A 26,125-nucleotide genomic window follows, 5' to 3' on the forward strand; every position below is an offset into this window, starting at 1 on the left:
AAAATAAAAAATAAAACAATAATGCTTTTAGAAAATAATATACAGAACAGCTAAGGTGGGGAGTTTTTAAAAATATAAAAAGCACTAATTATGAAGATAAATAGATATATGAACTTCATTCATCAAAAAATACTGTAAAAAGCTAGTGGCAATACAAGCCATGGAATGGGAGAAGATACTGCAGTACGCTCAAGTGACGAAGGACTTCTACCCACATTACACACAGAGCTCTGCAGATCAGGAAGGAGAAGAGAAGTAACCTAATGGGGGAAATGCCCAAGATTTGAATAGGCTCTTCATGAAAGAAGAGGACAAAATTGCCAATCAGCAAAGATTCTCTATCTTGCTGGTCATCAGGGAAACACAATCAAAAACCATAGTGAGGTACTACATACCAGCAAAGTGCCAAAAACATGAAAAAGTTGGCAGTGCCAAATATTGGTGAGGATGGGAACTCCTATACACCTGCGGAAGTCATAAATGACTGCTAGTTTGCAAAAAAGCTTTTGATGTTTTGCGAAAACTTGAAAGTCTTCACACTACGACCCAACAATACCACTCACAAGGCATCCATGCTAGAGATCTGTGAACGTGTACACAGGCCCCGGCCAGAATCTTCAAAGAGATGTTATTTATAAAACCCAAATGCAAAATGGAATATGAAATGAAAAGGAATGGCATATAAACAAAACATGAATAAATGTTGCCAAAACTGTGAGTAGGCTGAGCAAGAACTATCATCTCATTCCTATACAGTTCAATACTAGGAACAATAAAACTATACTCTTTGGAGATGTGGCAAAAGGTATATCTAAAGTCTTAGCTGAGACTATTACATTTTCTAATGGCAAGTGGAAAAGCCTAAAAGCTCAAGACTGTGGTGGGCAGGTCCCCTCCAGCTGTCAGCTACTTCAGATTTGGCCTCAGCTGCAGAGCGCTCTGGAGCTCGGACAGGCCTGTGACCCAGCTTTGTGCAGCTCGGGCAGTGCCCTGTGAGATAGCAAAGCAACAGATGGGAGACCAGCGAAGGACACCACCTTGTGAATGTAAATTGCTGTCATTTTAAAGCCTCTATGTGTTGCGGTATATTTGTTACCGCAGCTCTGCCCTACCTAATACGGTTGTCTACATTCAAATCAGGAACTTTTGTATAAAAATGCAGATTTCTGACTCCTGTTGATTAATCTGGAGATCTGGCAACATTGGTTCATACTGTATGCTCACAAAATAGTCTTTCAGAGCCAAGTAGCAATACTCATTTGGGGGAGGGACAGTTTTTTGGAGGGCAGCTTTGAAAAATCACACACAGTATCATGGACACAGGCTCTGAGTTGGCTTGTGAGGATAATAGCACATGATGGGACAGGCCCATTTCACAGATGAGGAAGCTGCAACCCCCAGAATGACTGACAAGATCCAAGTTAAGCCAGATGTGAGCCAGAAACGGTCTCCTCAGCCAGCGTCTTTCTCCCTGTGTAACTGCCAGCTGCATCCTTTCAAAAACTGCCCCCAGATGCCTACTCCAGCTCCCTCTGGATAAGTGGGTTACATTTGGGTGCTGATCGCTTAATCGTCTCTTCCTATTTTTATAAGAATGAAGTTGTTTTGTGTGTTTGTTGCTGTTGCTTTTAAAATCTATGACAACACTGGTCTCAGGTGATGCAAGAGGTACTAACACCCTCCTGGCCTAGTTGTAAGTGACTCAATCAGGGCAGTGGAAGCGTCTCTGCCGGAGGTCTCCTCTGAATGCTTGACAGCGGCCGTGTGAAATCGTCTCTCTTCCCATCTTTCCGTTCACCTCATTTTATTCTGGAAATCAGAAAGCAATCATAGGACCGTTACGATACCTTTGAGCCCCCGATGGATGAGAAACCGCGTCATGTCACTGGCAGCTGGCACTGCCGGCTGCCCGATCTGCCAAGGGAAATGCGGGTATTTAGGCCATAAAGTCTGGGCTGGTCCTGATCCACTCGGCTTGCAAAATGCAAGAATTTCCCTTAGACTGGCGGCAGAACAACAGCTCAGGCTCAAAGTTCCTCAGCTTTTGTCGGTTTAAGTTAGTGCTTTAATGCAATTTTAATAGGTAGTGATTTTATTTTGTATCCAATGAAACCAACCGCGCGTGAAAATAGACATCCGAATTTGAAAGATAATGAGTCCTTTAGCTCTGGTGCGGGCGTAGCTGAGTGAGGTACAGTATTTAAGGTACAAAGAATACACTGCTTCAGAAGAGGCTTTTATTAGCTTCATTAGGGTGGTCATCAAATGAATGATTTCATAGCAGATCTAATTAACCAAAGAACATGCGGGAGCTGCATCTCCTTCTTGCTAATTGGGAATCTAGACACCAAGGGATATTAACCGCCTTAGAAATTGAGCGTATAGATGCACTTGATAAACGCTTTGTGTGAAGATGTTTTCATGAGGGGGCATTTTATAAGCAGGACTCTGAACCACACAAGATAAAACCCCGCCAAGGCTTCTGGTTCCTGATGACAGACCCAAGACACCCGACTGCCTCATTCCCCGCCACCAAGCAAGGCCTCGTTCATCTGCAGCACCTCTGAAATTGGGGGGATCCCTAAGAAACGGCCTCACTGAGGAGAAAAGACCTGAGACGGTAGAGCACAGGGAATATTCTGCCACTCCGCCAGATCCCGAGAGCCACGCGGGAGAACACGAGCAGAGAACGAAGCTGAATTCCAGGCAGGTCTTAGAGGTGCTGCCTTCAAGGAGGCCGGGCAAGCTTTAGCTTCACTCAGAGCGAAGCCTTCCGCCTTTCCGACGCGAGCAAACCGGCTTCTGCTGGGGCCACCAGCCTGACTTTTCTGGTCAGCGCATGCGGAGACTTGGCCCTCTTCATCCCATCCCCATCCATTAACGCGGAAGCACAAGGCTGCTGCTTTAGGACTAGTCTGGGCACACGGCTGAAGAGGAAACAGGCCAGCTTTGGAAAACAGTCCGCCAGAGGGAAGAAAAGAGATGTCAGATATGCATATATATCATATAGAGAGATATATAATCAGATATAATATAGATATATAGATATAGATATCATCAAGCAGCTATGTGGTACACACCTTTAATCACAGCTATTCAGGAGGCTGAACATTATGGATTTGAGGTGAGGATACCCTGGGCAACTTAGCAAGAACCACAAAAAAGAACAATATGCTCACCAAATTCTAAAAAAGAAAAATGAAAAGGGATGGTGAAGTGGATTGTTCATTTTAAAGGCAAGCAGAAATCTCTGAGGATATAGAGCAAAAAACAAGAAACAAGCTAGATGTGGTGGCACACACCTAGAATCCCAGCATTCAAGAAGCCTGGGCCACACAATGAATTCAAGGCCAGCCTGAACTACATGGTGGCAGTTGGTTATAATCCCAGCATTCCAGGAGGCTGAGGCAGGAGGATCACAAGTTCAAGCCCAGCCTGGGCAACTTATGACTTAGTGATATCCTGTCTCAAACTTAAAAATAAAAAGGCCCCAGGATCTCTCTCTTTCTCTCTCTTTCTCTCTCTCTCTCTCTCTCTCTCTTACACACACACACACACACACACACACACACACACACAGCAGAAAAGCAGAGACATGGAAAATATATTCAGAAAGTTTGACATCTGTCAAATAGTAATTCTAGTAAAAGTGCACAGTGATACCTAAAGAGAAGAAATAATCTCAATGATAATAGAAGATGCCCTGAACTTTCATGAAAAGACAGATATGAATTTTCAGTTTGAAAGGGTTCACCAAGTTCTAAGCAAGATTAAAGAAAAAGACCCTCTGGATACACCCTGCTAACATGCCCTGACTCCAAGGACAAAAAGAAAATCCTAAAAATTCCCACTAAAAAGTCAGATTACTAAAATGGAACAAAAGCCAGGCTTTTCTGAAACAGCACTAAACTCTAGAAGACAAGCATGCAATAGATGTAAAAGTCTAATAAAAATTATTTTATATCCTAGGAAAAAAATTATTTTATATCCTAGAATTTTATATCCTGGAAAATATTAAGCAAATAGTAGAGGAAAATAAAAATATTCCCAGTCAAATAAATACCAAACAATTCACTACCCAATATCTTAGATGGAAGAGTTAAGCAAATGAAATCAAATGAAATAAAACAAATTATATATTAAGTAACTAAAGAGGAAACATTGAACATGGTCTTGTAGAAGAAAAAGAAGCTGAGAAAATATGTTTAGCTGAGATGACTGGAAAATTCTGCTTCAGTAAGTAAAAGTTTTATTTTGCTGTTTGTTGTGTTTCGTTACGCTGTGGGGTTTGTTTGTTTCTTGGGGGTTGTGTTTTGTTTTGTTTGCGGTGCTGGGACTGAACCCAGGGCCCCATGCATACTAACCAAGTATTCTTCCACTGAGCCATATCTCCCGCCCTAAATGATTTTTAGAGGACTACATCTTCTACTGTTTGGCTGAAATCATAGTTGGCTCTACAATGACCAGTACAAACATAATAACATCATTGCAAATGCTGTTAATAGGTTTTCAATTTTTTTTTTTTTTTTTTTTTGTCTTTTTGAGACAGGGTCTCACTGTGCAATTCAGGCTGGCCTTGAGCTCACTTTGTAGCCCACTCTTGTCTTGTGTTGGCAGTGATCCTCCTGCCTCAGCCTCCTGAGTGCTGGGATTATAGGCACGTGCCACCATGCCCAGCTGGTTTTTGATTTTTAAACCTAGTCTAAAGGCAGGATGGAAGGCTTAGTTACAAATACAAGAACAGCACTTGGTTGTCCTAAACCATGACATTGTAACTACACCAGCCAGAATTGGAGAGGTGAAAAGGGGAAGAGAGTGAGAGAATGGTGGGCATGGGAGAGACAGAGGGAGACAGAGAGAGATGAAGAGATGAAAGGAAGACCAAGCTGAAAAGAAGAGTAATCTACAGATATTCTCTCTGCTGCTGGAAGTAGTCACTAAAAGAACTGGGCAACGTAACAAAGCAGTAAGTAGTATAAATGAGCTAAAGCCTCCACTCTTTTTTTTTTTTTTTGGTACCAGGAATCAAACTCACAACCTTGCAGTTTCCAGGCAGGCACAAGGCTTCATTCTTGATAGTGGGAAATGAAAAGTTTGCGCTTAAAGTAGATAAATCAAGAAACGGAGATACGAACGTATTACATCAATTTATAAAGGTAAGTGTTAGAAGAATTTAGGACAAAAACTATTGACAGTGGTTATATCTGGGGATAGGCCCCCAGTAGTTGAAGAAGGAGAATTTTTTTAAGCAGAAAAAAGTAAAAATAACAAAACAGAGTTTCAAAACAGGCTAGTAGGAAGTAACAATAATTAATGCATTGTGTATTTTTATATTCATAGTAGTTGTTCAGAGTGTAAGATGTAGGTGTGAAATATTGTCCAAAAAGGTATTATTAGCACAAAACTTTCTCTTCCATTAACAAAGAGAAACTAGCTGTATAACTACCTTAACTATCTTGTATATATATATATAGATATATATATATTTTTTCTTTTCCCTTCCTTCCTTTCCCATTTCTCCCATCACAGTTTTTCTTTTCTCTTGAACAGTTTCTTCCCTATTCACAATGTCTATTCTACATTTTGGGTCCTATTTCCTTGTTCAGCTTCTCACAGTAGGGAGACAATACAATGTTTACACACATGGGTCTGATTTGTTTCACATAAGTATGGTCTCAAGTTACATTACTGAATAGTATTCCACCTTACAAAAAAACCCCATCTTTTTTATCCATTCCTTGTTGGTGGGCATTTGAGTTGTTTCCAAGATTTAGCTAATACAAATTGTGCTACTATAAAGGTCGATGGACATATGTCGTTGTGATACGATGTTTTTAATTCTTCTGGGAAGATACCCAGAAGGGGAATAGCTCTAATCCTAGCTTTTTAAGGAACCAAAGAGGAGAATTTCAGTTTTGACTTCGTTTTTGCTCTTTTATAGGTTTAAAATTTATTAGTTTACCATAGTTGTTTTTTCTGATGGAATTTTTAAATTAAAAAAACGCATGTTTAAAGTGCTGTATTGTTCACCCCCACTTTTAAAGCGGTTAGCCGAAACATAGCAAACTGAACAGCTTTGTGGTCTTCACCCAGATTGCAAAGCCCGTTTATCTTTAAAGAACTTTAATTAGCTGGATGCTGAAGATCAAAACAAAACCTCAGTATTTTTTTCCTTTCTTCCTCTTAAAAGAAAAGGCTGAGTAGCTGTTTGTGTGAGAAGTCTATAAAAACACCCACAATGATATACACTTGTAGACTGACTTATAAGCATCTGGTTCCAGAATCGTTACTGCTGCCCCAATATTTCCTGTTCACATTAGGGGAACGCGTGTGCGCTGTTTGATGCCTTTTCCTCCTTCTGAATGTCAGGCTCTTCATGAGCTCAGTGGTGGCGACGAGGATATTCGATGGCAATGATGATTATTTGGGGTTGGCGGTGGGGGGGAGCCCTGGAGAACAGGAAGCAGCCTGAACAAAAACCTCCCATTTCTGTGGCTTCTAGGATCCTAGCAAAACCACCAGAAACTCTAGTGCCATTTCCATGTTCGTTTCGATGAAAGCACCAGGAACTGGCATCTTTGTAGAGCAGCAATAAAAACATAGTGTCTTGCTACATGTAGTGATTTCCTGTGATGTCACACTACCACCATACCCATCTTGAACAGGGCTGTAGCTTTCTCCTGTCGGGGCAGGGCTTAGACGCCCTGGACACATTTCCCAGTTCTCTGGCTCTTCCCAGTCCGTTAGTGTGGGCACTGAGATCTCTGACGTTCACAGCTACCTCCTCCTGATCACCTCCCCAGGGGACAACTAGATCCGACCTTAGCTCACCCACTAACCCCCACATCCCACAGGTACTGCACAGATGTGCATGGTGACCCCCTCTCAAACACCTGCACCCCAACAAAGGCTGTGGCCCACAGGTCCCTCCTTCTCTCTCTTGCTCCCACTCACTGGTTGAGGGCCCATATCCTGGACAGCTCCCCCTTGCATCTGGCCCTGACCCCTGGAATCTCTGAGTCATGTGCTGCTTGCTTGTTACTTCACGTTTTTGTAAAGTTGCCTCCTCTGTCTCAGATATGCCTGAACCTCACTCTCCTCCTGGTCAGGGGTCTCCCAGGAGGTGGCCACATTGCTAGGCATAAACCAAGACAGACAAGAGGCCTGGCATCTGCAGTGTAAACAGCTTTCCGATGACAAGGATACCTGGTCACAGGGAGACAGCTAGGAATTAGGCCGTCCAGCAGAAGACAGAAGTATCCCTGAAAGGCGCTCTGTGGTCAGCCATGGCTAACTCCTCGGGAGCGTGTCAGGGCAGGGCTATTGTTTACAGCCAGTCTCCAGAGAGAGACCTCAAGAACGAATCACAAAAATACAGCACCGTCACAAGCAAGGATCCCTCCCTGGTATCAGTGGTTTCTGACCTTTAAAAACTCAGCTCTGGGACCTCACTCCTGTTCCAAAAACCGCAGCCAAGTTTGTTGCTCCCCATTCAAAGCAGCTGTTTAGTATCAGTAGGCAACTGCAATCCTTTGCCAGGGATAGGGAGGGGAGAGTCGTGTAGATCAAAACATCTGCCTGAAAATCTAAATGTTGCAACTACTCCCTCGATGGCCTGCACGTGTGTATGCGGAGAGCGTCAATCCAGCGCTGGCGCTCTCACTGCAAAAACAAGATCTTGTGTTTTAGTTGCAACAGCATCTGAGTGTTCCAGGTTCCGTTGTGCAAAACCCAGTGGACCCTGAAAGCCTTCCTGGCAGCACCTCGTGGACGGCACTCTTCTCCACAGATAAATGTTACTCAACACTTACAATGATCCTATGGAGTCAGTGTCACTATTAGTGCCCCCATCTTGCAGAACAGATAACTGGAGCACAGAGAGGAGAGCAATTTATCTGAAGTTCCACGGCTAGAACAAGATGGGGCTGAGGTTTGAACTGAGGCAACTGCCTTCCTCTTTACACGGTTTCTTCTAAAAGCAAGGCTTTCCTCTGTCCAGTGTTTTGCAATTTGGTTTTAAGACTCACAGTTCCCACCAGCAGGAACTGTGGAGATTAAGCAGATTGCTCCAATAATGCCCCGGCCGTCTGCGTAATTCACACCCACACCCAGGTCCTCAGCCCTTTGCAATGTGAAGTTGACACTCCTATCAAAAGGTGGTGTCCATCTCCCCATGCTTGGCGTCTGGGCGAGAGAGCCAGCATCCCAGGTGTCCCAGAATGAGCCCAGACCTCGCTGACGCATCGAGGGCAAGATCAGCAGATAACAGCCCAGTCAACCCATAAAACTGTGACATCATCAATCACCGTCACCTTAAGCCTGTAAGCTGTGGGGTGGTTTGTTAGCAGCCATAAATAACTGATACAGAAACCAGATGGCACAACACACTAAGTTCACAGCTGAGACACCAGAAGAAAAGCGACTTTCTAAGTCCTTAATGACAATGAAGCCAGAGCCTCTGTTCTGGCGTAGATCTTGCCTTTGGCAGAACAGTATTGGTCTAAAGAAGCCCGTAGGTGTTGTGGGTTAGTGTTCGCTGTGTCCTAGAAGAAACTGAGCCAAGGGCCAGAGCCAGATGTATAGAGGAGAGTCCCAGTGTCAGCCCCTGAGGGTCAGATTGTCCCCAGAGTACCCAGGATGCCTTGGGTAGAGTACCCAGGATGCCCTTGGCGGAGCACCCAGGATGCCTCAAGATTAGTGCACGGGGGTGGTGGGCAATGCACCTCGAGCACAGAGGCTGGCAAAGGCGAGAACACAGAAAGCATCCAAGGGATTCCCTCCTGACGAGCTGAGCTGCATGCCCGGCTATGGAATCGCACATCCACCCCCTTGTTGGAGCACGGCGGCCTCCAAACAGCACACGTGCCACAGCCACCCCCCGGGGCTGCTCGGCCAGCAAAACCAGACAAGCCTTAGCTGGGGTAGGAGCGGTTAGGGGCTCACTGAAGGATAAGGGAAGCAAAGGCGGTAAGGAAGAGTTTAGAAAAGAGGGGAGAAAGATTTAAAATAACCAGGCAGGACTCCCAGGAGAGCTTTTCCTCAGCCCTGCCTTTGCTGGCTGCTGTAACACATGAGCTCAGGAAGGAAGAAGACAAAGGATCATCTAGGCATCTCAGAGCATTCAGGCTCCTCCAGTCTGTGCCGGACCACGCCAGGCGCCTCCATGCCGCGGGCCTGGCAGGAGGATGGTCTCTCTTCTGTCCGCCTTCAGCCTCCCTTCGCTCTCACTTTCTCCCACCATGGTACAGAGAGAATCTAATGTCCTCTCTCCTATGGAAATGTGACAGCCCCCCGCAACATGCACATCACTTATGAAATTCTTTCCCCATAATGGTAGACACCTGTACTATCACTTAGTGTTGTTCTTTAAAGTGACTCACTCTTTGACTGAAATACATGGACCTGAGCCTTTCTGAGCAATAATACCCATGACATCGTGGGTTTGATGTGCTGTTTATAGTTTTCTCAATGTGCATTACAATAATTACGTAACTGAAAAATGTACATGTTCCCCGTGTGCCGTCTAAAATCAGCCCCCTGATGTATTTCCCTCTGAAACCCTATGGAAAGCATGTCAGTCAGAATAGTTGTGTTAAAAAAAAAAAAAAATCAAAAAAACAGTCACTGGGTCTGATGCCCATCCATAAAGAGATTTTAAGGCTGCGAGAGAGAGGAGGGGTCGAGGTGGTCTCATGGGGCACAGAGGGAGTCAGAAAATCTAAGTTCACAAAAGACAAAGCCAGTATATCCGGTGAGGAGACAGGGCCACGAAGATGTGCTCGGCTCCATCCACACACAAGTACTCACTGAGTGACAGCTACCATTGCCTGTCTGTATCACTATGGTTCCAATGCCAGGGAGGGAATACATGCCAGCCTCGAAGTCCTCTGCTCATCCCTTAGCTGTTGGCTCAAGTGCATTCATAAAATGGGTACTGGACCCTCAAATACTCACAGTCCATGACAAAGAACTCCGGTGCCCTGCCCACTGAAAGCTGACTCTGCAATAATGTTTAGGGGTACAGCGTTTCATCTACTTCATATGGAAAGGGAGAAATTCGTTTGTCTTTTGGAAAAATTTGCTCCTTTGGGGGGCATAATTATTTATTTGATGTTGGAGCTTTTTAGGAGGAACAGTGAGCAATAGAAGACACTAATAGCATTATAATTGTGTAGCTTTTAAAACAAATCCAATTTAAATAGATGAGAAGTATTTTCATCATCATAATCTATTGATTGCCTGGGCCCCAAAGAAATTCTTTCTGCCTCATATTCTAAGATCAGTGGGTTCTTCCTGGTTCAATTAGAAAGCTCCAAGCCAAATTCTGGCTCACTGATGGTAACCAGGGTTTTTCACCTCATTCCATTTATATATATATATTTTTTTTATATATATATAATTTTATATATATATTTATATATAAATATATACATTTGTTTTTTCTTGTTTCAATCACTCTTGGGGTATAGCTGGCGTATAGCTCAGTTTTAGAGCTTTGCTTAGAATGTACAAGGCCCTGAGTTCAATCCCCAGAACTTAAAACACACACACACACACACACACACACACACACACACTCCTTCCCAAATTCTACCTACTTTCCTTTGTTTTATATTGTTTGTTTTTAGAGCCTTGAAAGCTGTCTTAAACACACACATGAAAAGTTGGGAGCTGTGGGTGATGATGCTTGTGGCGGTAGTGGTGGTAATGATGAGATGATGTCCCATAAATATATAATGGAATGCTAAGAGGAGCCACTTTCCATAGCAGTTCTGGTCAGAGCTCCATAGGTCCAATACCAACTTCATAGTGGCAAGTACTCCCACATCACACAGGTTGGTACTAAACTACTCACGTAAGGCTGCTAAAGATGGGTCAGAAATGTCAGTCCTTGACCCAGTGCCACCTTGAGGTATTAAAGAGCAAAGATGCAGGGGCTGGGAGGTTGCAGAGAACATTACTATTGAGATGTGAAATTGTCCCTCTCCCTCTGTCTATGGGGGGAAAAGTACAAAGGGAGAAAACCTTAAGGGGTTGTAGGGCTAGAAGGGAAAATAATTGGTTTCTTATGAGTTCTGAGGGCCCTTTCAATGCATTGATTCTATTAACTCCCAATCTAACAGAGTTAAGACCACGGGAAGGAATTCTTCACAGAGTGTTGGTCCCAGAGGCCCTGGATGCAAGTCTACATGATCTCCATTAAAAACCTGTCACTAACTAAAGGGTAGCCCTCACTGGCGGTTTTTCCATAGAATAATTCTAAATCTAGCAAAAGACCACTTCACCCAGAAGCCTCCTCTTGATCTTTAGATTTTGTTTCCTCAATCTTAGAGTTTTTTATGTGTCCCTCTGTTATGGTTTGTGTCTGGATGTCCCCTCACAGCCTCATGCAGTCATGGTGCAGGTTTTTAGAGTTTATGATTGATCCACTATCCAATGCTGGGATTATGGGTGTGAGTGCTACATCCGCCCTAGGGCGGATAGTTTGCATATGTAAGGGAGAGAAAGAGGCTGTTTGCTGCCACTCCTCCCTTTTGCTCTTGCTGCTTTTGCTGTCTTCAGCAGCCATGAACTGTTGCCCTCTGCCATGTGCCACTCTGCCTTGGAGCAAGACAAGTATGGACCGAAACCTCCACAAACTGTGAGCTAAATAAATCTTTCCTTCCTTAATTCTGGGCATCAGGTATTTTGTCTCAGCAACCAAGACACCCTCATTTTGTACTTGGCTAGCGCTGGTCTTTTGATGCTCAAAGCACTGAACAAATTCCTCCCATGTCTCATAAAACATGTTAACAGAGGCCATGGCCCAAGGAAGGTCAGGTGGGCACAGGGTCTGCATAGAGGATGGGTTAGTAGGAAAATGTAGCACAGACTGGAGCTGGGCCCAGGCAGCAGGAAACCCCACGACCAGCATGAAGACAGCCTGTGGAATATCTTGATCAGATTATCAAACCAAAAATCAAGCAGCGAGGTCCTTGACAGACTTTTGCACACACTGAGAGGTTAAACAGCCCTGCTCCTCCATGCAATGTTGTAACTCAACGCAGTGCCCTCGCGGGGAACCGATCCACTTCACCTAATTGGTAAATGCTTCAAGACTGAGTCTTTCTATGTCTCCTTAATGATAGGTTGCAGTGAATGTTCAATACATTTTAACAGATGCGGTTGGAAGAATGGATTGTTCAGTTTAAAGCAAGTGGGATGAAATTCTAGCAGATCAATGCATTCTAAATTAAATGGCTTTTTATTATAGAGAAAACTAACATTCAAATAAGATATTCAGAATCAGAAAATACTCCTCAGTTTTCTGAGGTTATGGCTTTAGAACATTGTATTTTCTAAACATGAGATTCTTTTCTTCTTTAATCGTTTATTTTTCATTCGCTTCTGGGATTGTGCCTGATGGCTAGAAAAATGAAAGATCAAGGCATCCCATCCTTGTTAATTTCACACACCAAACATTTCCAAACGGCCCTAAATAACATACTGCTGACTGTTAAGTATTTTAGTCTGAGAAATAAATACTTTGAAAGCTAAATTTATGGTTTCTCAATAAACTGGTACTCATTGTTTTCCAGAAATTTCCAAAGGCAGATGTTGAAGAAAGCTACTTCAGAAAGAATAGAATATTTGTTAATAAGTGATCAAATCAAGTAAGTAATTGTCAGAAGATTTGAACAGACACTACCGGAAGCCACATCTGTTTCTTATATTTGGAAAACTTCCCCAAAAGAAGAGCAGAGTGCACAGCTGACCGGAGAAGCTGAAAGGAGCCGAGATGCATGTCCCCAGGCCCTCTGCGTGTAGGTCCCAGTGTGACTTCAGCCTGGCAAGCCGCTGTGCAGACACAAGAACAGACAAGATCCAGCCTGACAGTGGCCTCGGAGGGTCTGTGCTGCTAGCGCCGGGGATCCTGCCATTCTCTCGGCCTGGCTGGCTTCTCTTCCTGTGGTCTCCAGGAGATTCCCAGTGACTTTTCCCCTTCTGTGAGCACACATCAGAGATCGGTGTATGCAGTTTAATATTAAACTCTGATTTGTACAGCAGGGCACTGCTCACAGAAGATGCCAGAACTCCAAATGTGTACTTCCATTTCCCACCTGAAATATGGAACTACTAACACTAGCTCTATTTCACTGAGTTCTTCAAAATAAACCACTTGTTAAAAAATCTTTTAGAACTGTTAAGTGATTAGACAGAACAAATCTGTGTATATATTTTTGGTTTTGTTTCTGTTTTTTGAGACAGAGTCCCATTATGTAATTCAAGCTGGCCTTGAGCTCACTACGTAGTTCATACTGGCCTTGTAGCAGTCCTCCTGCCTCAGCCTCCCAACTCCTGTAATTAAGGTGTGTGTCATTACACCCACTGCAAATGTTTTATGAACCAGCTTGTAAAAGGAATGCAAGTGTCAGAGCCAGAGGAGAAAACACTGTGCAGAAATGCTTTTCCATGCCGCATCCTAGTTCTTTCAGGTAGTAAATAGGAATCCAGCCCACATAGCCATCTGCATGGGTTTGGAGGCTTATGGAGCCACCTAGAAGTGAAGAACATTTTTCAGAGACCCAGCAGTCACAGGGAAAGCACTGAAAAGCATCCCACATAGCCACTCGGCCACCTGTGTATCACAGCTTCTAGTTGTTTCCTGCCCTGTATCCTTTTTATGCTACTGAGACAAACACAGGACCCTGGTCTTTTAAGAATTCATCTTGCAAGTTGTTTTCTTCTCACCAGCCGCAACCTCCGGTCCTAGCATCTGAGGCAGAGGCTGGGGACATGGTAATCATGTCACAGAGACTGATCCCAGATGGAGAGAAAGCTGCAAGTACGAGAGAACTGAATGCCAGAGAACCATGCTCAGAAGAAGAGGTCACTCAGAGGAGGAAAAGAAAAAGCACTGAGGTAGTGTATCCAAAGAGTATTCCTTCACGGAAACTTCCTTTTCACTCTTACAGTGTCATGTGCCCACGAGGGTTAAAGACCATCACATATTTTCATTTGCAAATCCACCCAACAGAATCATGTCCCTCCTCACTGCAAATGTCTTACAGAAGAGAGGCAAGAAGTTGCCTCCGGCGGGGTGGGGGAGGAGGTCACAGGCAAGAAAAGGAGTCCTAGGGGGTCCAGGCATGAGACCAGAGTGAGCTACTCGGACCAAGTTCACGTCTTCCTGCCTGCTTGAGTCAATTTCATTCCTTTGTCACCTGCTGTCGCCCACCTGCCCTCGTCATCTTTTCATCAAGCATGGACACAGCTGTGGCCAGCTCACCTAGGGACAACCCTGAGAGTCCTATCAGGGAAGGTGTTATCCAGAAAGGTTAAAATCAGGCAGATGTGAGGGAAACCCACAGACTCTCTGCTGTCTCCGAGAACTGGCGCTGCTTACAGGAACCAGAGCAGGCAAAGAACGGCTGCGCTCCCACTCTGCCAGGCTTGGTGTCCGACTTGCCACCTCCTGGAGAGAGTGCTCTACTGATAGCACCAAAGAACTGCTGAAGTACCTGTAGAATTACGAGCTCATAAAGTAACTGTAGAATTACAGGGCAATCCATCTCCCCGCTCCCTGCAGCACAGAGGATTCCAGTAGAAAGTGGCTCCCCCAGGTCAGCCTCAGGCTTTTGGCAGGGGCAGGGTGTCCCTTGTCCTGGGACAAGGGAGGCTAAGCACCTGCCCTTTACCTTCAGCCTGCCATTCCCCCTTCCCAGGGCACAGTGAAAGGTGTCTGCTCAGTCACAGACAGACACTTCCTTTGCGTAGCTTCAAAATACGTGCACATTCCAGAGCTTCAGCTACCATCAGTTCAAATAAATAGCATGTGCTATTCCTACCCCCGGGGGGCATGGGGGAAGCACGCATTAGTCAGCTTTGCCATTGCTGGGACAAAATACCCAACACCCACAACTTAAAGGAGAGACTGAATTCGGCTCACAGCCCACAGTCGGCTGGCTCCAAGGCAGCAACAGCACGGTCAAAGGGCCTGGGCAGACAAAGCTGTTCACCTTAAGCAACCCAGCAAGCGGAGAGAGAAGGGGGTGCAGAGAAGGGAGACTGGCCCTCCAGAGGCACATCCTTGGGGATAGAGCTCTTTCAACCAGCACATTTAGCTATGCACTCAGGAACGGATCTCTCCACTGATGAGCTCAGCAGCCCCATGAGCTGCTCACCTTGCCAAAGACCCATCTCTGAACACAAGAAACTTTGGAGGGACATCTAAACCAGAGCAAGACATGCAGACTTGGATGCATCCCCCATGCCCAGGGTGTCTCTGTAATTTCCATTCTATGCAGCAGCTCTGCAGCCCATCCCACCAAGCCAAAGCACAAAGAGTTAACTCCTCAGAGAGTTGCAGAAATTTGTGTTAGCATTTTTCAGTATTAGTCCTAGATGAGACACAACTTTATTACCATCTCGAGCTGCTGCCCTTTTCAATTCTAATATCCTCATCTTCTGGGCATCCCAAGAGGCCCCTTTCCTGACAAAGATATTTACCTTAGATATGTGTAACTTCCAGGAGTCTAAAACATGATCATAAAGCTATTAGCTAACGTGGTGACTTTTTATCTTCTCCAAAGCAGAAGTCTTAGTAAGTCTTGGAGGGTATTCTTTGCATAGCTCTTTTTTATCCCCTCTGTGTGGGAAGGACTTATTATAAACTATATCTTGGATCTACCAGGGGACTCACAGAATGAGGCCCACATGCCATTTTATTAGCCCAATAGATTATATTCATGATGGAGAGAGAGAGAAAAAGCATATTAACATCCCCAGGAGACTTGAAATGGTTCAAAGCTTTTGCTTCAGACTGAAACAGGAGAGAGAAGTCCCAGCCTGAAAAAGTCAGGCTTCTGAGCTACTTCAGCCCTTGAGAAGCCAGAAAAGTGACTTTCTGAAAATCAACTCTGACAGGTCCCCTCTGGATTCTAGGTTATTCCAAAGACGGTGGAAGCTTGAACGTGTCTCGGAGCCTACCCGAAGGGCTTGCTCATTGAAACACAGATCGCTGGACCCTACCAGAATTCTGGTTCTGTAGGCCTGGGATGGGAGTGCGGGAAGAATCTGTATTCCTAACCAGTTCCTGGGAATGCTGATGCAGCTGGTTTGGGGGCTTTGCTCTAAAACCACTGCATCCCGGATGGGTCACTGTCTGGGGACCCTCTAAGGGAAGCAAAATTCAATAAGCTCTTGCCAGTACCTCAGTCCAGCTGCCCTGGCCCTCAGCCTGCACTGGCTGCGCTGGGAGCAGCATGGCAGGCGTCCAACCTTCCCTGGAGGGGCCTGAGGCCCCTTTGCTGTGGTCTCAGGTCTAGCGCTGTCTGTGCAGCTTCTCTCTCATGCTTGTTCCTGCCCCTGTTTTTGTCCCTGACTGAAAAGGCAACATAATTTATGGAACCTAGAGCGAAATGGAAACTGGGAGTCTGTTCCTCAAAATTCAAGAATTTCATTTCAGGGATCATAGAGCTCTAAACAGAGTATGTGCCCTTTTCCCCAAGGCGTGGTTCCCAGGGCCCGCAAGTCAGAACGGGAAATCCTGCTTCATTCTCTCTCTGCCCCATCCTCTTGTTTCCCTCATGTCTTTTGGAGGTTGTTTTATTTTGTTTTATTTTGTTTTGTTGTTGTGGTTGGTTGGTTGGTTGGTTGGTTTTTCCTATACTGAGATGGAACTCAGGACCTCTTGTGTGCCAGGCAAGTGCTCTATCACGGAGCTACACCCCCAGCCCTGCCTCAGGCCTTCATAGGAGAGTGCACACTCCCTCTATGCCACCTCACCTCCTACTCCATAACTTCTGCCCCTCCAAAGGGGAATACTGGCATATTTGGAGAGGGGAAAAATTTTTTGTTCTGTTGGGTTTTTTTTTCTTCAATCAGATTTTACTGGTACATTTTAGATATACAGAATGATCACATTCATCATAGAGAATTTGTACATGATATATCGATTCTTTTTTTTCCCACTCCCCTACCCCTCCTTGAGCTGGGGAGGGAAATTTAAATACCTGTCAAGATGGTAGTGTTCTTCCTCTTTCATGTAGCAATTCCGCTCCAAGAGATTTTCCTTCAGTGGGTAGGCTCCTTGAGGTGCGCTCACAGTCTCACAGCCTCTTCATTAGTACCGTGTTTGTAATACAACAAAGTGGAAAGAACCTAAATGTTGCCAGTGTACTGGTGCCCCAGTTCATGAACTCAACTCTCTCCACAATTCTGGCCCCAAACCTAACTGGACAAAAACCCAATCAAATTTCCCCATTAGGTCAACATTGAACCTAACAATTGAATTTGATTTGGTCCTCATCCAAGTCAGTGTGTGACCAGAATCATGGAAAGAAGCAAGTTCATGAACCACGGTACATACCACTATAGTCGTTAAAGAACTAGGCAAATGTATAGCTAAGAAGGAAGTACGCCCAAGGTACCGCTAAGTATAAAAAGCAAGTTGAAAGTGTGGGCATAAGGCATGAATAGAAAAGACTTCAGAAAAAATAACAAGTGTCAGCCATTAACACTGTGAATTTCATTTTACAGTGCATATACTCTAAATGTTAAAAATTTCTATTATCTCTGAGTATGTATAGACATTTACTTGAGACCTCCATCAAAATTATTTTCTTCCAAAGCCCTTGACCACCACCAGGGCTGCTCCCCAGCCCTGGTCCTTCCCCTTCCACCTTTTCCCTTTCACACAATGAGGTCTCATCCCTGTAATTCTCTGTCCTATTGCCATGAAGCTTCTCGGGGGCCCTGATCAAAACCTGGCAACAACAGAGTTTCCTGCACCTCAGTTTGTTCAGTTCTGCCCAGAAATGGGCTCCTGAGAAAACCTAATAAAAATACATAAAAGAAAAGCATTTATGGAAGTATTTAGACCTATTGCCTATTTTTCATTTTGAAGTCATGAGTAAATTTTATTTTCATGTTGGGACTTTGGATATGAAACAGGATTCTCATCAGACACCTGCAGGTCAATTATATTCCAATTAATTCTGCTGAATTATAGGTCAGATCATACCGCTCCCACACCAAGAACCCCCTGAGGCTCCTGTGGAAGGAAGTCTAAAATCCTCAGCCTGCCATTTCAAGTCCTCTGTTATACGGCTCCTGTTTATCTTGCAATCCTTATGCCATCTCTCCTGTGAGTGCAGAAAGCTGCAGCGATAAATGCCCTTGAGTAGACTCCACAAGGTGTGGGTCATAGACTGGTGTAGGTGCTGCCAGGCGGCGGGGAGCTTCTCCCTTGCCTCCCCCTCAGCTCTGCCTCAGGCAGCACCTCCTGTTCAGAGAGAGAAAGCTGGAGTGCAGGGTCCAGATAGTAGGCAGTGTTTGGCAGAAGATGCTTTGTAACACCAAGAAATATAGGCCAGAGGAGCTTGTTCAAAGTCTGAATCATTCAAAGCCCAAACCCAAGTTTTCATTGATCGGCTGGGGATATAGCTCAGCGGCACAAGCGCCTGCCTGGCAAGCGCAAGGTCCTGAGTTCGATCCCCAGTACCCAAAACAAAAACAAAACCAAGTTCTCATTGATTGCCTTAGCTACCAAATTCCTTAGTCTGCTGGCCTAGACAATCGTTCCCCACATCAATCCACATTGCTTGACACTATCAATGAGAGAACAGACCCAGAGCAACCCCCAGTGGTGAAGCACCTGACACTCCCAACAGGCAGACTGAGGAACTTCAGAAATTCCAAGCCTGGGTGTATAGCTGAAGCATTTAGGAACACGAAGCAGACGCGCTTCGCTCTCCCTGAAGGGGACGCAGACTCCTGTCCGCGTTTCACCTCCTCTGGGCCTGCTCTGCTCAGGGCTTCACACTCCTCTTAGCCAGTTTCTGCCTAGGTAATGCCCAAACTCTGGGCCGTACCTTATGCTCTGTGTCCCTATCCCTAACCCCTGTTATTTCTAAACCACAGAAGATTGCAATTCGGTTAATCATGTAATATCACCGACTTACAGAATTTTAAAATACACCTTTAATTTGGGAAAAACTTTTGGAAAAAGTAGAATAAAGGAAAGTCTTCTGTAAGTCTATTGACCTAGTGCTATCATTTTGATATACTCTATTTTATACTTTTTCGTTTGCTTATTTTAATATAATGTAATAAATACAATTTTGTATCTGCTGCTTAGTCCTTCTAAGCATCATTTAATGGCTTTGTAGTATTCCTTGCAGTAAATTCTTGGCAATCTACCAAACTGCTCCTCTATTTTTAGATGTTTGAATCAGGTCTAATTTTTTAGTTTGCAAATAAAGTTCTGCTGTATGTATATTTTTATTCTTTTATTAAGAATAGCATTTCTGGGTCAAAGTGCATTGAGATATTTATAGTATGGCACTTTTGGTCAAATTGCATTTTAAAAGTGTACCAATTTAGAGTGCAATGAGCAAAAAAAGAGTATCAGTCATTGAAATATTGTTACTTTATATAATTGTTTAAAATCATTTCAAATATATGTTTACAACTTCAGTTGGCAGGAAGGGGGAAAAAACAGCATTCTGGAGGGGAAAGGAATCTCATTTCTAACTCAGTAGTTCTTAAACTTGGCTGAACTTCAAAATAACCTGAGGAATCTTTTAATAATATGTGCTCCACCAAAGCTCCTGGGAGAAATGTCTGTTTTAGGTCTGGAGTGAAAAACATAACATGAGCCTGAGGAATTTGCTATTGCAGAAAACTAAGAAGTTATAAAAGAGCAATATTAGATTTCTTTTTTTTTGTTTGTTTGTTTTTTTTCCGGTACTGGGCACCGAACTCACGACCTTGCGCTTGCCAGGCAGGCGCTTTGCCGCTGAGCTAAATCCCCAGCCCCTAATATTAGCTTTCAAAATGATTCAGGACCAAACCTGAATAGGCTCTGCCACTGGCCAAAGAGGGGAGCTCAGGGGTAAGAACTGTAACAGATTAAAGCATATCCAACATATCAGAATCCATGAGGTTATAATGAGACTAAAGGTAAAAAATTTTCAGTGGTCACTTCGGAGAACGATAGTGATATCCCAGCATCAAAGTGACTTTAAAAATGAAACAAAAGGAAAGAAATCAAGCATTCAGTCTGCCATTGCTGTATGAACTGTATGGAAAGTAGACAGAGAGTTTCTAAAGGAAGTTTCCTCTATTAACCCTGCTAATCAATGAAAAAGGAATATATATTAAGATATCACTAGTTTGAACCCTAATGAAGGAGTGGACTCAGGCAGTGACCATTAATGGATGCTAATGTCACTCATACAGAGAAAGACACAAGCAGGGGTTATGTACCCCTAAAGGAGATGCACATCTCCTGCAAAGCAGTCTTGTCAGATCTGATCAACTGTCTAGATCAAATTACTGATTTTCAGAAAATAAACATGGAGAGGAGTGCAGTTAACAAAATCCAGGCTGTGGGAAAAAAGACAAACAAACTAGTTACTTCAACAACAACAAAAAGTAATGGAAAAAAATAAAATTAAAGGACATCAATAGATTAGGATATCAAAAATTACTTAAGATATATAATAACCAATCATGCCAGGCATGGTAGTGCACGCCTGTAATCCCAGCACTTGGGAGGCTGAGGCAGGAGGATCTTTGCAAGTTTGAGACCAGCCTGGGTCAGGATTTCTGACAAGACTAAGGAGCCATGGCTAATTTTCTTTCTGGTGTATAATGTTTTGCAAAGTCTATATCTTGTAGAGAAACATACTAAAATGTGTATAGTTAAAATATTTTGTCCAGGATTTATACAGCTTACAGTGACTGTGGCTGGATGGGATTTACTATGCTATTAATTTTTGCACATGTTTGAACTTTCCATAATTAAAAACAAACAAATATAATAACCTAGGTTCCACCCTAGAATGCTGAACCAGAATTGAGACCTAGAGCACCAAAAGCTTCAGAGCCTCTTGGTGATTTTTTTTTTTTTAGGCAGATACTAGAAATTGAACCAGGGTCTTTGCACTGAGCTGTGTTCCCAGCCTTCTTTTTTTTCTTTGAAAGTATATACCTTTTTAAAATTTTATATAAAAAAATCATAGCCAAATAATAAGAGAATAGCAATAGTTATTACACTGTGTATCATTATCTTCCACGTAGTTGCTCAGAGTACAAGACATAAACCAAAAAGATTCTTACAAAAAAAGAGTAGATAATAACACAAAACTTTTACAATGAAGTAAAATAAACTAGTAATATAAATGAAATAAATTAGCATATACATTGCAATACTTATAAAACAATGGGATATATAATTTGAGGATGTATTTGAGCTTCTCCCTACTTCCTATTTATCTCTCTTCTATTTTGCTCTTTATTTCTATGTACATAGAGTTCACTAAAATGTATACATACTTCAGGAAAAGAAAAACTTGTATAAATATTTTAATACATACCAGACATTGACTCCCTGTAAAATGACTGCTTTGTCCACATGCATGTTAGGATTTTCACAATGTCTCAATAAACTTAGTGGTAAAATATTTATATGTGGGTAACTAAGACCAAATACCTGACACCCCAAGTTAAGGGAGGAAAGGTTTATTTAGCTCACAGTTTGCAGAGGGGTTCAGAGTCAGCTAGCTCCAAGGAAGGGCAGCATGGCAGAGAGGCATCGCAGAGGAGAAACAGCTCATGGCAGGCAGAAGGCAGTGAAGTAGCAAAGAAGCAGCAGCAGTAGAAGCAGCATCAAGACACAAGAAACAAGTAACCCCCCAGCCATCTTTCTGTCCTTTCTATTTTATCCAGACTACCCACCCCAGGGTGGGTATCACTCACACCCAGGGTGGGGCACCCTTAATCCTACCCAGAACCATGCCAAACCAATCAATGGACTAATTTAGTAATCACACACCCTTGATCCCAACATCACACACTCTAGATCCAGCCACTTCTGAGGCTTTGGGGGTACATCTAGACACAAGCCATAACACTGGGTTTCTCTTGACATATCCTGGGTTAAAGGATTGGGTCAATTCAGTCTTGGTGGATTATACAGACACAATGGCAGAGAGGTTGTGAGCTCTGACAAGGAAAAGCAGGGAAGGTTGAGTGTCTGGTTTTCTCTGGACAACTTCTTGATTTTTGGGTGTAGCTGTGGGGTATTTTCAAAAATCTGACCATTTTTGGAAAAAGGGAAAATCCACACCAAAAGCTCTGACCCTCTCTGGCCCAGTAGCTAAGGGTTTCTCCTCATCCAGGATGAAAGAAGTAGGATGCTTAGGAGAAAGGGTTTTCTCTCCCAAATGTCACACTTGACACTCAATGATGCTTCTCTTGAGATTCAACAAACCCAAGATACAATTTGGAAGAACTTAAAAGTCCAGTTTCTGATTAACTTCTGATGCAGGGAGATCTCATAACATTCCATCCCAAGGGTCATTTGGGAAAAAGGTCTATCAATCACTACAGAGTAGAAAAATAGAAATCTGCCACAGATGTCTGCAAAAGGACACTGCGTTACTTGATTTAAAAAAAAATATATCAGAAATGCCTCCCTTCTGTCTTCCTCAATCCTCATCCTGATACACACACCTACATTCATAGACTTACAAAAACTAACCTGGCAAAATGACACATAAAAATTGAAAGCAGCCTAAATCACCCAAAGACTTACATTTAAATTATTCATTTTCTTTTTTCTAAAAATAGAATATGGTTAAAGGGGGCAAAGGGAAAGGGGAGTGGGTTGCAATAGATACTTGGAAGTCTGGCTTTTTGACTCGGCTGTCAGAGGTAATCAGTGTGGATCTGGAGACAGGGCTGCCACTCAGCATGGCTTGTGCAAGTGGGATTGCTTGAGATCCACAAATTTTTCCAGATGACTAAACCAGTTACTTCACTCAAAGTCTCCCTCTGCCAAAATCTCCCTCTGCTTTATAGGTTCTAAAAATCTCCCCAGCTGGGAATAAGTCATTTCATCCAATTTAAATTACTTTTAAAAATAGTATGTCACAAATTCCTAGGGCTGGCAAAGGTGTGTTGAAATATTCATTCTCCAATACTGGAAGTCTAAAATGGTACATTCTGGAAAGAAACTTGACAACATATACTATATGAACTTTAAAATGTTTATAATCCTTGACTTAGTAATTTCCATATCTGATATCCATCCATGGTTTTTTTAAGTGTATGAAAACAAGTATTAGGCATAGCAACGTTCAACATGGCATTAATTAAAAATTTTTAAAAAGTAGAACAACTTATGTTTCTAATGATATTAGCAAAATAAGCTAAAGTAGGTGATCATTTGCAACTGTTGTCACACACATACGCACACACGCATGCACACACACACACACCCAACCTCTATCAGGTGGAATCTGAACCTCCAGCAGAAAGAAGCTGAAGTTGAAGCTTCACTCCTTGCCTGTGAGTCTTGGCAGAATGCTCTCCTCGGTGATTCTGGTTTCCTTTCTTTGCCTGCCGCTGTCTCCCATCCTCCTGATTCCCACATCTGGTTTTCCAGGTACACCCTTAATTCTCTGCATCTCCAGAGGCTTCCACTGGGCAAAGAATGTTTTTCTCAATTTAGATAGAGATGATCCCTGTTGCTTTTACAAAAGGACCTTCTGAAAAAAAAACAGCATTGCCTAATTGCAGTTCCAGGGCATTTGCCAAAGTACACTCAGTGGAACTTAAGTCCTCTGAAATCAGTTAGGTTTCAGAAATACAGTACATGTCTCCTGCCTGTGGATACTAATACTGCACATGCTCAAGTTCCCAAGAAGTGCCACCCTGGTTAGCCCGGGGCTTCTTAAACACATAACCCCATTTTCCAAGTGACACCTAATGCCAAGCAGTGCAGTAGGTTTGTTAGTACATAGCAGTGAACCAAAGATATGGAGGAATGCAGTGTCACTTCTTCACATACCAGCTAAGTGCAACACAGAAATTGTCTCAAGTGTTATGTTTCAATCACTTTCTGGCTGGATTTCTGTATGAAGTCAAATGAAGTTAATCTTGGGGTGGATACCTAGCCTCTGGTGATGGGAAAGGAATCACAGAACCCAAGGAAATAAGAGGTTGGATTGCTTAGTAGGAAACTGATGTGCTTGTACTATTTGGATGATCTATGTAATAATCTTCATGCCAAAAGCCTCATCCCTGGCTTCCTGGCTCTCCTCTTGCCCATCTCATGTCTCTGCAATGGTCAGAGGAAACTTCTGAAGCTACTTCAGGTCACAAAACTGTCAAGTTCCACCCAACCTCACCTTAAACAGTATTGCTCCAGTCTGTGTTGCACTCAGGCCAAAGTGCTTACCTCCTATTTCAATGCACAACACTGCTCCTCCTTTAAAACATGCTATCAGTGTAAGGGATAACTTGTGTGTCGAACATGCAGTTGTCATGTGTCAAGACTGTCATGGGTGTGACAGTTGAAGCACATTATAACTGTGGTAGACTTTTGTTTGTATTTACATTGTAGTTCACATACATTTTTATTTCTGATGTTATCTTTCAACTTTTCGTAAGCAAGTAAACAGCTGATATGACATTCAATATTTTATTGGTATCTTATTTCCCTGCTAAGGGCATGTTGTACAATACAGTAGGAAGCTCCTGACAAAACAGGAAGACAAGGGAAGTGACAAGAACAGCCTACCACATAAAAGTAAGCACATAAGCTGTCAGTGTAAGCAAGACGTGTTCACAGAACATGCACTTATCACATGGACTGCGTTGGGTATGACAACTGAAGCAAAGCTTATTTTTGTTGTAGAGTTCTATTGATATTTTCATTGTAAGTTCATACAGGAATGTTATATTGTACACTTTATACACCAAAAAACAGTTGATGTTGAAAACTTGATGTTTTATAAACTCAAATATTTATAATTCAGTACCTTTTGGATATTTTTCCTATTAAATACTCGTTTAACATAATAAAACTCATACAATCACAATTAATAATTCATCAATAGAAATATTCTAAACAATAAACATGGGTATTATATACCCACAACAATTCACCTTTATGACCAAATTGGCATTATGCCTCATGGGAAGCAATTAGAGCCTACACTTTGTATGGTGATGGCCAGAAATCTTTGGGTCTTTGGAGTCCAGGCATTATGTTGTATGGTTGGTCAGATCTTGCTGGACCACACAATTACCAAAAGCTAAGTTTGCAGGGAGGCACATGAATTACTGTAAAATTTGTCTTATCAAGCCCTATGAGCTAATCTAGATTAAAGATGATTAAGATCAGAAATTCACCTACAAAAATCATATTCCATACAAAATATCAAAGCTCAAATGTCTTGAGGTTTGACAGCAAGATTCATCCATATATGAGGTAAGTCGCAATATGTAGTATTTCATATCTGTGCCCCAGCCTTTCTTCTTGCAGGGCAGTGTTTTGGTCAAATGTAAAGACGTGTGTACATAATCAGGTAGAGAGAAATACTTTATCTAAGACCAGATATTTTACCATATTTACTTTATCTGCAACATATCTTGTAAGGAAATAACTAAAAGCTGCAGAGAAAGTAGGGAGAAAAAAGTACTGCAAGGCAATTAGGAAAGGAAAAGAGGACAGAACAAGTCTTCTACTTCCAAACGTTCATCATACCCTCCATTTTCTTCAAAATGATCTGTTTCAGCAGAGGTCAGCCCTCTCTCTTCCACACAGTCATTAGGGACTTGCAAGGCCCTCAAGGGTCCTTGAATCTTTAATAGATGCTATGCAAGGATGTATCAAGATAAAATGACAAAGGGCCAAGGTGAGAACAGACACTAAAAAGAGCTCCAGGGCTTTTTTCTTATAATGTGAATTAATAAGATATGAAGTAAAAGGAAACTATCAGGGAATGAATGTGAGTTCTACTATAAACATTATCACTTGAAGGGAATCCTCTGAACTCTTCTTTGGGTAGGATATGATATGCTATGAGTGTTAGTCATTAAGAATATTTTAACAATACCTAACAACAATAAAGAATATTCTAGACCATTCAATTCTGCAACTTATGAACAGCTCTGAAATATAGAATACACAGAGTAACTCAACACCAGACTTCTTATTCTTTACACACTGTTATAGCTTTATCATGTACTGATAAAATACACTAAATTGTTATAAAGTGCATGCAAATAAAAACTATTCTGAGTCTTATCATGTTTAATGTCAGTCAAGAGAACAAACAAGTAAAATAAT

General features: G+C 42.8%; 1 long non-coding RNA gene across 1 annotated transcript in view; it reads left to right on the forward strand.

Annotated features, from left to right (window-relative positions):
• The window catches only part of LOC102010609, a 29,249-nt gene extending 16,032 nt beyond the window's left edge, over positions 1-13,217 (forward strand). The window contains exons 2-3 of the long non-coding RNA XR_001231644.1: positions 5,023-5,156; positions 12,579-13,217. This is a non-coding gene — a long non-coding RNA (uncharacterized LOC102010609). The remainder of the gene's footprint in view (positions 1-5,022; positions 5,157-12,578) is intronic.
• The last annotated feature ends 12,908 nt before the right edge of the window (positions 13,218-26,125 follow it).

Source organism: Chinchilla lanigera, unplaced genomic scaffold (genome assembly GCF_000276665.1).
Source record: "Chinchilla lanigera isolate Chin_1 unplaced genomic scaffold, ChiLan1.0 scaffold00107, whole genome shotgun sequence".
Taxonomy (NCBI): domain Eukaryota; kingdom Metazoa; phylum Chordata; class Mammalia; order Rodentia; family Chinchillidae; genus Chinchilla; species Chinchilla lanigera.